The sequence below is a fragment of the Muntiacus reevesi genome, chromosome 3, assembly GCF_963930625.1.
Source record: "Muntiacus reevesi chromosome 3, mMunRee1.1, whole genome shotgun sequence".
Taxonomy (NCBI): domain Eukaryota; kingdom Metazoa; phylum Chordata; class Mammalia; order Artiodactyla; family Cervidae; genus Muntiacus; species Muntiacus reevesi.
Window position 1 is genome coordinate 228,100,887 of NC_089251.1, and position 13,236 is coordinate 228,114,122.

Sequence of the window (13,236 nt, forward strand, 5' to 3'; positions counted from 1 at the left end):
AATATTCCATGGTGTGTATGTACCACAGCTTCCTTATCCGTTTGTCTGCTGATGGGCATCTAGGTTGCTTCCATGTCCTGGCTATTATAAACAGTGCTGTGATGAACATTGGGGGTACACGTGTCTCTTTCAGTTCTGGTTTCCTCGGTGTTTATGCCCTGGAGTAGGATTGCTGGGTCATATGGCAGTTCTATTTCCAGTTTTTTAAGGAATCTCCACACTGTTCTCCATAGTGGCTGTACTAGTTTGCATTCCCACCAACAGTGTAAGAGGGTTCCGTTTTCTCCACACCCTCTCCAGCATTTATTTCTTGTAGACTTTTGGATAGCAGCCATTCTGACTGTCATGTAATGGTACCTCATTGAGGTTTTGATTTGCATGTGTCTGATAGTGAGTGATATTGAGCATCTTTTCATGTGTTTGTTAGCCATCTGTATGTCTTCCTTGGAGAAATGTCTGTTTAGTTCTTTGGCCCATTTTTTGATTGAGTCATTTATTTTTCTGGAATTGAGCTGCAGGAGTTGCTTGTATATTTTTGAGGCAACTGAGTGTTTAAAGAGAAAGTAACTGTGAGGCTGAAATAGGGTTTCATCAATTTTTGCAATGTTTCTGCTTTAAAATGAAGTAAAAGCAAAAATAATTTCCTTTCTTTAGTCATTCAGGCTACTTCAAGTGAGACGGTGTTATTCGGTAATAAGAATAGAGGCTCAGTGTTAAGATATACAATTTGGTAAAGGAAGGCCTGGTGCAGAAAGGAACTGGTAAGTCGTTCTCAGCAAACGACATGTAGAGTTTTGCTCTAGTGCTCCCCAGTGATATCACTCAACCTTTCTCTGTCACCACTGCTCTTTCAACCAAAACCTGCTACTTTTACAGTGGTCCTTCTTATTATTTTCCCCCCACTTCTGTTTTCTTCTTCATAACTTGATCTGGCCCATTATGTCCTCTCCTTCACCCCATGGCTTCAGTTTGAGCTATCTTTTAAATTACCCACTGCTGGCACCAATTCTCACTGTATTTCCCAGTTCCCAAAGCGAGATTTTAATGAACTCTGTTAAGCTTTTCACAGTAAGCCAACTTGCAGGCCACCAGACAGCTGAAAGACGGCCTCACCTTCGGTCAGATAACCCCCGTTTTCCAATCAGTTGTGGCCCTAGGGAGATAGAAGAGGTGGGTTATGTGATTTATAAAAATGGCCTTCCCTGCAGTAGCCGAAGCTGGTGGCTAATTTCTTCAGAAAGAACTGCGGAGAGGCAGTTTCTTTGTAAGGGATGGTAGGCATAATGATTGATGTGTCTGGCATGGTAGCAAACCACAGACTTTCATGGTTTGTAGGGAGGAGCTGAACCATCACTCTGAATGTTAGTAGAGGCAGTAGTCTCTGGAGAATCTCACACAGAAATAGAAACATCCCCAGAGCTCTGCTGCCAAATGTGATACCCAAAGAAGACAAAAGCTTTCAAGCAACCTGTAGCTGTTAACAATTAGTGGAGGTTCTTGGGTAGTGATACACACAGAAGGACTAGTTTCACTGTATCACAAGTTTATCTATTTTGGAAGATGGTGTGAGAATACTGATTAGTTTTGCCACATAAGCAAAGGAATAGAAGATGCCTTGTAACTTTTCCTGTCTCTCCTTGGTTACCATCTCCTGTGTGATTTTCTTTCTCATCAGCAGGCATTTGAAGGCTGATCTATGATAATTAAATGGAGATTAAAATGTGACGAGATTTAACATAAACCTCTGTGCTTCCAAGAAAACTACAATTAGTGAAGTTTAGGTTCCAGACTCTTTTAAAAATGCTATCAACTGTCATTTTTCTCATCAGTTAGCTCCGAGCTTTGGATTTCTTCATGGCCTAAGAAATAAAGAGGATTTTTCTGAGTCCAGGGGAAATATTGTCATATTTATGTGTGGAATAAATAATAAAAATTGTGAAAGAAAATCTGTTATAATCAAAATTATACTTTTACAAAATGTGAAAGTATTAAATAATTTATTTCCTTTCACACAGTTGACTTAGAGCTTTGTATAATATGGAAATCATTAGATGAGTCAGTAGGCTTACTTCAATTTGGTATTTTAAAGGTATTTGCAAGAGTAACACGAAAACTTACATTAAAAATAGATAGCCAATAGGAATTTGTTGTATGACTCAGAAAACTCAAACAGGGGCTCTGTATCAACCTAGATGGGTGGGGTGGGGAGGGAGATGGGAGGGAGGTTCAAAAGGGAGGGGATGTATGTATACCTATGGCTGATTCATGTTGAAATTTGGCAGAAAACAGAAAAATTCTGTAAAGCAGTTATCCTTCAATAAAAAATAGATTAATTAAAAAATATTTGAAAGACAAAATTATTTAGGAAAGGTAGGGTATAATCAAATCAAATATTTGGTTCACTAAACTTCCATCACCTTTAAAAATAATGTGTTTTTTTATGATTTATTGCTTAAACTTGTCAAGTAGTAAGAACTTGAAATCTTCTAAAGTGTTTTCTTTTTCTTTAATTAATTAATTTTATTATTAAAGGATAATTGCTTTACAGAATTTTGTTGTTTTCTGCCAAACCTCAGCCATAGGTATACATATATCCCCTCCCTTCTGAACCTCCCTCCCATCTCCCTCCCCATCCCACCCCTCTAGGTTGATACAGAGTCCCTGTTTGAGTATTCTGAGCCAGACAGCAAATTCGCATTGACTGTCTATTTTACACATGGTAAATGTAAGTTTCCATGTTACTCTCTCCATACATCTCAGCCTCTCCTCCCCTCTCCCCATGTCCATAAGTCTGTTCTCTATGTCTCTTTCTCCATTGCTGCCCTGTAAATAAATTCTTCAGTACCATTTTTCTAGATTCCACATATAGGTGTTAGAATACAATGTTTATCTTTCTCTTTCTGACTTCACTCTTTCTGGTTTACTTCACTTACTTCACTGTATAATAGGTTCTAGGTTCATCCACTTAGTCAGAACTGACTCAATGCATTCCTTTTTATGGCTGAGTAATATTCCATTGTGTTTATGTACATCTTTATCCATTCACCTGTAGGTGGACATCTAGGTTGCTTCCATGTTCTACTTATTGTAAATAGTGCTGCAATAAACAATGGTTACATGTGTCTTTTTCAATTTTGGTTTCCTCAAGGTATATGCCTAGGAGTGGGATTGCTTGGTCATAAGGTGGTTTTATTCCTAGTTTTTTAAGGAATCTCCATACTGTCTTCCATAGTGGCTGTATAAATTTACAGTCCTACCAACAATGCAAGAACATTCCCTTTTCTCCACACCCTCTCCAACATTTATTGTTTGTAGATTTTTGATGATGGCCATTCTGACTGGTGTGAGGTGATATCTCACTGTCATTTTGATTTGAATTTCTCTAATAATGAGTGATGTTGAGCATCTTTTCATGTGTTTGTTAGCCATCTGTATGTCTTCTTTGGAGAAATGTCTGTTTAGGACTTTTCCCCACTTTTTGATTGGGTTGTTTGTTTTTCTGGTATTGAGTTAGATGAGCTGCTTGTATATTTTGGAAATTAATCCTTTGTCAGTTGTTTCATTTGCTCTTATTTTCTCCCATTCTGAGAGTTGTCTTTTCACCTTGCTTATAGTTTCCTTTGCTATGCAAAAGCTTTTAAATTTAATCAGGTCCCACTTGTTTACTTTTGTTTTTATTTGCATTACTCTAGGAGGTGGATCATAGAGGATCTTGCTTTGATTCATGTCATCGAGTGTTCTGCCTATGTTTTCCTCTAAGAGTTTTATATTTTCTGGTCTTACATTTAGGTCTTTAATCCATTTTGAGTTCATCCTTGTGTATGGTGTTAGGAAGTGTTCTAATTTCATTCTTTTACTTGTAGTTGTCCAGTTTTCCCAGCACCATTTATTGAAGAGACTGTCTTTGCCCCATTGAATATTCTTGCCTCCTTTGTCAAAAATAAGGTACCCATAGGTGCATGAGTTTATTTCTGGGCTTTCTATCTTGTTCCATTGGTCTATATTTCTGTTTTTGTGTCAGTGCCATACTGTCTTGATGACTGTAGCTTTGTAGTATAACCTGAAGTCAGGAAGATTGAGTCCTCCAGCTCCATTCTTCTTTCTCAATATTGCTTTGGCTATTCAGGGTCTTCTGTGTTTCCATATGAATTGTGAAATTTTTTGTTCTAGTTCTGTGAAAAGTGCCATTGGTAATTTGATAGGGATCGCATTGAATCTGTAGATTGCATTTGGTAGTATACTCATTTTCACAATATTGATTCTTCCTACCCAGGAACATGGACTATCTCTCTATCTGTTTATGTCATCTTTGATTTCTTTCTTCAGTGTCTTATAATTTTCTGTGTATAGTTCTTTTGTCTCCTTAGGTAAGTTTATTCCTAGATATTTAATTCTTTTTGTTGCAATGGTGAATGGGATTGATTCCTTAATTTCTCTGATTTTTCATTGTTAGTATATAGAAATGCAAGTGGTTTCTGTATATTGATTTTGTATCCTGCAACTTTGCTACATTCACTGATTAGCTCTTGTAATCTTCTGACACTATCTTTAGGGTTTTCTACATACAGTATCATGTCATCTGCAAACAGTGAGAGCTTTACTTCTTCTTTTCTGATCTGGATTCCTTTTATTTCTTTTTCTTCATTGATTGCTGTAGCTAGGACTTCCAGAACTATGTTGAATAATAGTGGTGAAAGTGAACACCCTTGTCTTGTTCCTGATCTTAGGGGGAATGCTTTCAGTTTTTCAACATTGAGAATGATGTAGACTTATCATGTATGGCCTTTACTATGTTGAGGAAGGTTCTTTCTGTGCCCATTTTTTGAAGACTTTTAAGCATAGCTGGGTGCTGAATTTTGTCAAAGGCTTTTTCTGCATCTATTGAGATTATCATATGGTTTTTATTTTTCAATTTGTTAATGTGGTGTATCACATTGATTGATTTGTGTTTATTGAAGAATCCTTGCATCCCTGGAGTGAAGCCAACTTGATCATGGTGTATGAGCTTTTTGATGTGTTGCTGAATTCTGTTAGCTAAAATTTTGTTGAGGGTTTTTGCATCTATGTTCATCAGTGATAATGGCCTGTAGTTTTCTTTTTTGTGTTGTCTTTGTCTGGTTTTGGTATCAGGGTGATGGTGGCCTTGTAGAATGAGTTTGGAAGTGTTTCTTCCCATGCAATTTTTTGAAAGATTTTCAGAAGGATAGGCATTAGCTCTTCTCTGAAAGTTTGATAGAATTCTCCTGTGAAGCTATATGGTACTGGACTTTTGTTTTTTGGGAGATTTTGGATCACAGCTTCAATTTCAGTGCTTGTAATTGGGTTGTTCATAATTTCTATTTCTTCCTGGTTCAGTCTTGGAAGATTATACTTTTCTAAGAATCTGTTCATTTCTTCTGGGTTATCCATTTTATTGCCATAATTGTTCATAATAGTCTCTTATAATCCTTTGTATTTCTGCATTGCCTGTTGTAACCTCTCCTTTTTCATTTCTAATTTTGTTGATTTGACTCTTCTCTCTTTTTTTCTTGATGAGTCTGGCTAAAGGTTTGTCAATTTTGTTTATATTCTCAAAGAGCCAGCTTTTAGTTTTTATTAATCTTTACTATTGTTTCTTTCATTTCTTTTTCATTTATTTCTGCTTGGATCTTTATGATTTCTTATACTAATTTTGGGATTTTTTTGTTCTTCTTTTTCCAGTTTTTTAGGTGTAAAGTTAGGTTGTCTATTCAGTTTTTCTTGTTTCTTGAGGTAGGATTGCATTGCTATAAATTTGTCTTAGAACTGCTTATGCTGCATCCCATAGGTTTTGAGTTGTTGTGTTTTCATTCTCATCTGTATACCACTAGACTATAATTTTTTTGGGTGCTCAGGTCCTTAAACACATGTGATTTTTCTAAGAGAACAGGTGGACTTTCCAGTTCTTTCGTCCTCCCCACCAGCAGATGTGTTCATGAGGCACTTCTCTCTTGAATGTACCTGTAAAGAGCCCCCTTTTTGCTGATACTAGAGACCACATTCAGCAATCTTTGGTCCTAGCCTGTAAGTTTTCATATAACAGTCAGTGGATTCCCATGGGTTAACAGAGATGAGAAGTCAGTGTGAAACTACATGACAGAGCTATTGGTTCAATTGTCAGAGTAGGGGCAGCACAATGGGCCTGCTTCCTCCACAAGCAATGTACCAGATGGTGCCAAGAACATGTACCAGATGGCACCAAGAAAAGGATGAAAACCCAAGCAAACTTGTTTGTTCTCCAAGCTCCCCATCTCCCTGGGGTAGCCCTGCAGGTGATGGCCCCCAGTTCCAGGACCAGCCCACCAGTCATGGCAAACTCTCCTCTGAGTCTAGAATGAGGAAAGGAGTCCTAAAGGCCAATAATGGTGGGTCATGGGGTTCAGCAGTGAAGCTGATACAAAGCTGTCTCTGCCCTGTACCCAGGGCTGCCCATGTTACTCCACTCCAGGGGATCTTGACCTGAAGCCACTGATACTATAACTGCCATGGCCGCCAAGTGGCACTTCTTCATTTGATCCGCTTCTGGGTTCATGTTTTCTTTTTAAATAAAATTTCTTTGCACCTCATGAAATAGAAATAAGACAAAAATCAGCAATGTGTCAGGAATGAATCCAAGACCCTGTTTGCCTGTATGTGTGCTAAGTCACGTCAGTCATGTCCTACCCTTTTGCAACCCCATGGACTGTGTCCTTCTCTGTCCATAGGATTTTCCTGGCAAGAATACTAGAGTGGGTTGCTGTGCCCTTCTCCAGGCGATCTTCCTAAACCAGGGATCAAACTCATGTCTCCTGTGTCTCCTGCTTACATGGAGATTTTTTTTACCACTGAACCACCAGGGAAACCCAAAATCCTGTTACTCTCCATGAAATAGAAATTACATTTACACAAAATAAATCAGTTATAAAATGGAAAGCTACTTTTCTAGCTTGCCTATCAGCAACATCATCATAAGTTTGCATATGAATTATGCCATTTAATGTCTAAAGTTTGTAAAGTGTAACTTGACAAGGGTGTATTTTATATCCTCTAACTTGCTTCTTTCACTCAACATTAATTTTTCAAGATAAATCTAAATGATAGAGGTAGAACTAATTCATTCATTTTTACTATTATCTGGCTTATATGAAATCCCATGATTTTTCTGATTTTAGATTGTTTTCAGTCTTTTGCTTCTATAAACATTTTTGTCCACGTTTTCTTGGGTATACATAAGAGATTTTCCCTAGGAATTTCCCTGGAATTCGTTAGTTCCTTGTATATTCTTGGGAGGGGAATTTCTGGATAGTGGGCTAAGCACATTTTAAAGTCTTCTGCATGCGTGAGTGCTAAGTCGCTTCTGTCATGTCTGAAACTATGTGACCCCATGGACTGCAGTCCACCAGGCTCTTCTGTCCATGGGATTCTCCAGACAATAATACTGGAGTGGTTGCCATGCCCTCCTCCAGGTTAAAGTCTTCTAGATACTGGTAAATTTCACTCCAAAGGGATTGTGCCAATTTGTACCCCCGCAGTACTGTAATGAAACTTCCTATTTTCTCATGTTTATGAAAAACCTGATCTTACTTTAAGATTTTTAAATGTGATGGATATGAAAGGACAGTTTCTTCCAATTTTTATTTCCTTGATTACTGGTTAAAACAAAGAGCCTTTCATATAATCATTTGGAAATTTTAGTCTATTAATTGTTCATATCCTTTGCCATTTAAATATTTCATGGTCTTTTCATTTTTAATTGACCTATAATTTTTATATTCTGGGTTTGAATAGAGTCTTTTATATACATATACAAGTATTATAAATCACAGATAATATAATTGTATTTAATAGGACATTAACACTAAATATTACTTATGTAATATAATATTTACTTATATAATACAATATCATAATTTAATCATTCTGTATAATAAAGATGTATATTTTTGTTACAAATATAAATATTTCATATATAGATAAAAATACAGACATATATACGTGAAATGTCTTCTCACAGACTGATTTGTTTTATTACTTAGAAAACAAGTCTTTTATTTGACAGCATATTTAATTTTAAATTAGTCAAATGTAACCACTTTTAAAATAGTCTGCGCTTATGCATCTTGTTTAGAAAATTGTCCCTCACACTGAATTCATTAAAAAGATCTCCTATATTTATTTTGAAAAGTTTAAAGTTTGCTTTTCACATTTAGGTCTCTAGTCTACTTGGAAAAAAAATTTTAATATGGTATAAGTAAGGATCTAATTTTGTTTCTATTCATATGAAGAACATATTCCCCCAATATCATTTAGTAAATATTCTATTATTTACCTACTGACCTGAAATGCTGCCTCTATTATATACTTTATGCCTCAAAGTACACAAGGGCCTGTTTTGAATTCTCTTTTTTGTGCATTGGTCTATTTGCCTTTCTCTACATAAATACCACACAATTTCAATTATTCTAGCTTTACAATGCCCAGATATTTTGTAGAACCAAGCACTCATCTAGATCTTCAAAAACATTTTGGCTATTTTTGATCCTTTGTTTTTCCTTTTAACTTTTATTGTCCACTTGGCAGGGACCGTGAAAACTTGTGTTGGTTTTGGAATATGATATATCTGCCCATTTATTTAGGTCTATTTTATTTCTTCCTCAAAGTTTTTTATTTTTATTTTTTGACTGCACTGTGCAACCTATGAGATCTTAGTTCCCCAACCAAGGACCAGAGATTGAATCCAAGTGAACCCTAACCACTAGATCACCAGAGAATTCCCTATTTCTTTCACAACATTTGAAAATTAACTTTGTGGGTCTTGAACATATTGTTGTTTATTACAAGGCCCTTTAAAATTTTCATAGCCAATAAAAATGGAAACTTTTGAAAATCACACTTTCTAATAATTTATTGCTGGTATGGAAACATTGATTTTCATATATTGATCTTATTTTTAACAAGTTTCTAAACCCTCTTATTGCTAATAGTTTATAGATTTTCTAGATGAGTAATTATGAAATAATTTTGTTTTTCTTCTTTTTGTTGTTATATATTTTTTCTTATTCTGGACGAGTTTCTGGTACAGTGTTGACTATAAAATAATTCTGTTAACCTTGCCTTTAGAAACTATAGCCTAGATTGTTTTCTTAAACATTACCACCATTCTGAAGTTGTAGTGTGAAGTCAGTCACTGAGTTGTGTCTGACTCTTTGCGACCCCGTGGACTACACAGTCCATGGAATTCTCGAGGCCAGAATACTGGAATGGGTAGCCTTTCCCTTCTGCAAGATATCTTCCCAACCTAGGGATTGAACCGAGGTCTCCTGCACTGCAGGCAACTTCTTTACCAGCTGAGCCACAAGGGATGCCCAAGAATACTGGAGTGGGTAGCCTGTACTTTCTCCAGCGGATCTTCCCAGTCCAGGAGTTGAACCAGGGTCTACTGCATTGCAGGCAGATTCTTTACCAAAGGAGCTATCAGGGAAGTCCCTCTGAAGTTGTAGGACCTGTCCAAAGAATCAGGTAAAACTGGGAGAAAATATTGATGTCTTCTTCTCCATCCCTACTCAAAGCAGTCTCAATCTTAGTAAAATGTATGATGAGCACTAAATATAAGAGACTAGCAAAAATGTTACAACTTCAGTTTATAAATGCTATCAAGAGAACAAACCCTGATTTTTCCTTGTTCAGGAGCCAAAAATGAAACAATGCTGAATCTAGAGAGGGTGTGACTGTTTGAATCAGCTTACAGTAGAATTTCCATGCAAGTGAGAGAAACAAGAAGCATGCCCAAGACCCAGGAAGAGATAGTAATATCATTTTTATCGTCTTTATATTTCAGTGCTTGTTTAGATTTACCAAAATATTTTAAAGTAATTTTTGCTAGTTAGTATAGTTTGCTAGTTGTCGCTTCCTGCACTTCTTTCTTCTGTGGTTAATTTTCTTCTTCCTGACACATGTTCTTTAATGCATTTTTCAACAGGAATCATTGAACAGTAAATTCATTCTTTGCTCTTCTGAAAATGTATTCATTTTTACTTTCCTCTTGAATGCCCTTTTAGCTAGGTTCCTAATTTTTATTGACTATTTTCTCCAACACTTTGAAGGGAATGATTCTATTTGGCCTGTATTGTTGTTTATGGTATGTCTATTGTTTGTCTAATTGTTATTTCTTTGAGAATTGTTAATCTTTGGTTGTTTTAAATATTTTTCTCTTTATCATAGATAATTTTAAATATTACTTTGATGTGTTTAGGTGGCAATTTATTGTTATTTGCCTCTGTAAGTTCTCTGCTTTTTTTCAATTAAGGAGCTATCTTTACTCATCGAGTCTTAACGCTTCTCAATTTTCTTTATTCTCTCTTTAGTAGTAGTAGTGTTAGTCACTCAGCTGTATCAGTTGTATGGACTCAGTGGTATGGACTGTAGCTGCATTCCCATTATCAGTGTAAGAGGTCTCCTTTTTCTCCTCACCCAGATGAGGGCTCATTTTTAAAACAAAATGACAATTTCATTATTGTCCAAAAAGTTAATGATTCTTTAATATCATCAATTACCTAGTTAATGATTGAGTTTTTCTAGTTGTGCACAATGCATTTCAAGGTTAGTTTGCTTCAGGTTCTGAGTAAAATCAATACAGTGTAATTAGCTTACACTTTGCTTATTACTGTTGTTGTTTAGTCACTAAGTCATGTCCAACTCTTTTTGTGACCCCAAGGACTGTAGCCTACCAGGCTCCTCTGTCCATGGAATTCTTCAGGCAAGAATACAGGAATGGGTGGCCATTCCCTTCTCCAGGGACCTTTCCAACGCAGGGATTGAACTTGGGTTCCCTGCATTGAAGGCAGACACTTTACCACCTGAGTCACTAGGGAACTCATATTGAATGTAAGTTGAGTTTTCACATTCTTTACTTGCTATCCTCTGTCTCTTAACAACTTTTCTGTGGTTCACTTTTCTTAGTGCTATATTTTGTGTAACTTCCTTGGAGCTCTCCTCCAGTTTACCAATTTTCCCTATATCTTAACTGGTTTTTCAGCTTCTTCCTGTTTAACCACTTGCTTGGTCTATTGAAATTTTACTGTCAAATGTTATGTTTAAAATTTTCTATTTTTATTTTTATTAAAATAAGAGCACCCAGTACTCATTGTTTTTCATTTCTTCTTTTAAAGCTTAAAAATGTATCTTAGGATTGATGTAGTGACTCAAGTTTCTTAGATTTCTAATTCTCTTTTTAGTTCTGTCGAATTAGTATTTGGGCTTCCCTGGTGGCTCAGTGGTAAAGAGGCCCCCTGCCAATGCAAGAGACGTGGGTTCGATCCCTGGGTTGGGAAAATCCCCTGATTAGGAAATAGCAACCCACTCCAGTATTCTTGCCTGGGAAATCCCATATTTAGATTTAGTCACTAAATAACAACAATTATGATTTGTCATGGTGTATTATTTCTTTTTATGCTTTAAAATTTTTTCTCATAAGCTCATTTTCATTGAGTGTTCTTTCTGCAGGAATTCCCTGTGTACTCAATATAGACAGTGTTTCTACAAAAGATTTTTGAGTTTGTTTCTGCCAGAGTTCTAGGATTTCACTAATTTTTGTGTTAAATTCTAGGCTTTAGATTTCAGCACCATGTGAGTAGTATAAATCTGGACTCCTTACTCATATATGGATATAACCTTAGTGTTGCAAATTTAATGAGATTCTTTTAATTTCCACTGAATTCTAGGCACACAGTGTTTCCTTGCTGCTTTCTGAGTTGCTTGGTGAATCCATTCCATTCTCATTTTTATGGAGTGGTGTCAATTCAAAGCATTCTACTTTGCAAGAAACTTGACTCCAGCACTTTGCCTTATATAGGCTCAAGGCATATCTGATCTTGCTTGGTATTTGAAGCCCCAGCTCTGAAGTCCTCAGGGCTTATATTCAGGAACTACATTGTTAGGCACCTGATACATTGGCTTTTGTGTGTAACAGTTCATTTTTATGTATGAAAAGTGAGTTATACTTTATCAGTCCTTTCCCTGTTTTTATAGTGAGACTGGTTTATATTAGTTCAGTCTTCTATATTATTGGAAAGGTATTATTTTTCCCTGAATTAAAATGGATATTAAAATAGAAAAAATCACAACTTTGCTTATGCAGTGTTAATTAGGTTAAGGGTGGCTATTCTGTTCATCAGTACTCTACTTGGGAAAAAGTAACCAAATTCCTAATCAAACATTTAAGTTTCTTTTAAAAATAGAATGTGTGTGTGTATGTGTGTGTGTGTTAGGTCGCTTTAGTCCTGACCAACTGTTTGCAATCCTGTGGGCTGTAATCTGCCAGGCTCCTCTGTCCATGGGATTCTCCAGGCAAGAATACTGGAGTGGGTTGCCATGCCCTCCTTCCCGGCTTCTTCCCAACCCAGGGACTGAACCCTTGTCTCCTGTAGCTCTTGCATTGCAGGCAGATTCTTTACCTCTGAGCCACTGGGGAAGCCCCCAAAGTAGAATATTACAACTGATATTGGGGAAGTGAAGAAGGAATGAAAATGGTTACCAGAAATGGGAGTGGAGAGAATACTTTAAAAAAAGACATATATTATGTCAATTAAACTTTAAATGGGCTTCTTAAAAGGTGAGTTAATTGAATATTTTGACATAAATTGCTATTTTTAAAGGAATTTATCTTCTAAGATGTAGTTTTATGAGGAGCAAAATAACTTTAAGAAGTAAAGCAATCACATTGAATATATCTATCTATAAAATATCTATATGTCTATATGGAGTTTTAGTTGAGGAAAACCATTCTTAATGAATTTTCTATTGGCACTATCCTCTTTTTTCAACTGACTTATAACTAGGAAACCAGCATAAAACTGGAAATCTTGCCTATCTTACTTGGCTTCCCCTAAAGAGCAGAATCCAAGTTGAAAACTTTTGTATAAATACTTTGCATGCATGCTCAGTCACTAAAAAATTGTCCAATTCTTTGTGACCGCATGGACTGTAGCCCACCAGGCTTCTCGGTCCATGGGATTTCCCAGGCAAGAATACTGGAATGGGTTGCCATTTTCTTCCCCAGTGAATCTTCCAGACCCAGGGGTTAAACCCATGTCTCTTGCATCTCCTGAATTTGCTGGAAGATTCTTTACCATTGAGCCACTTGGGAAGCCTATGTAAGTACTTTATTGGGTAATAAACCTAGGGATTAGGAGAGAGAAAAAGAGAACCAACACAAGAAAATGAGTTGATTACTACAAGGGG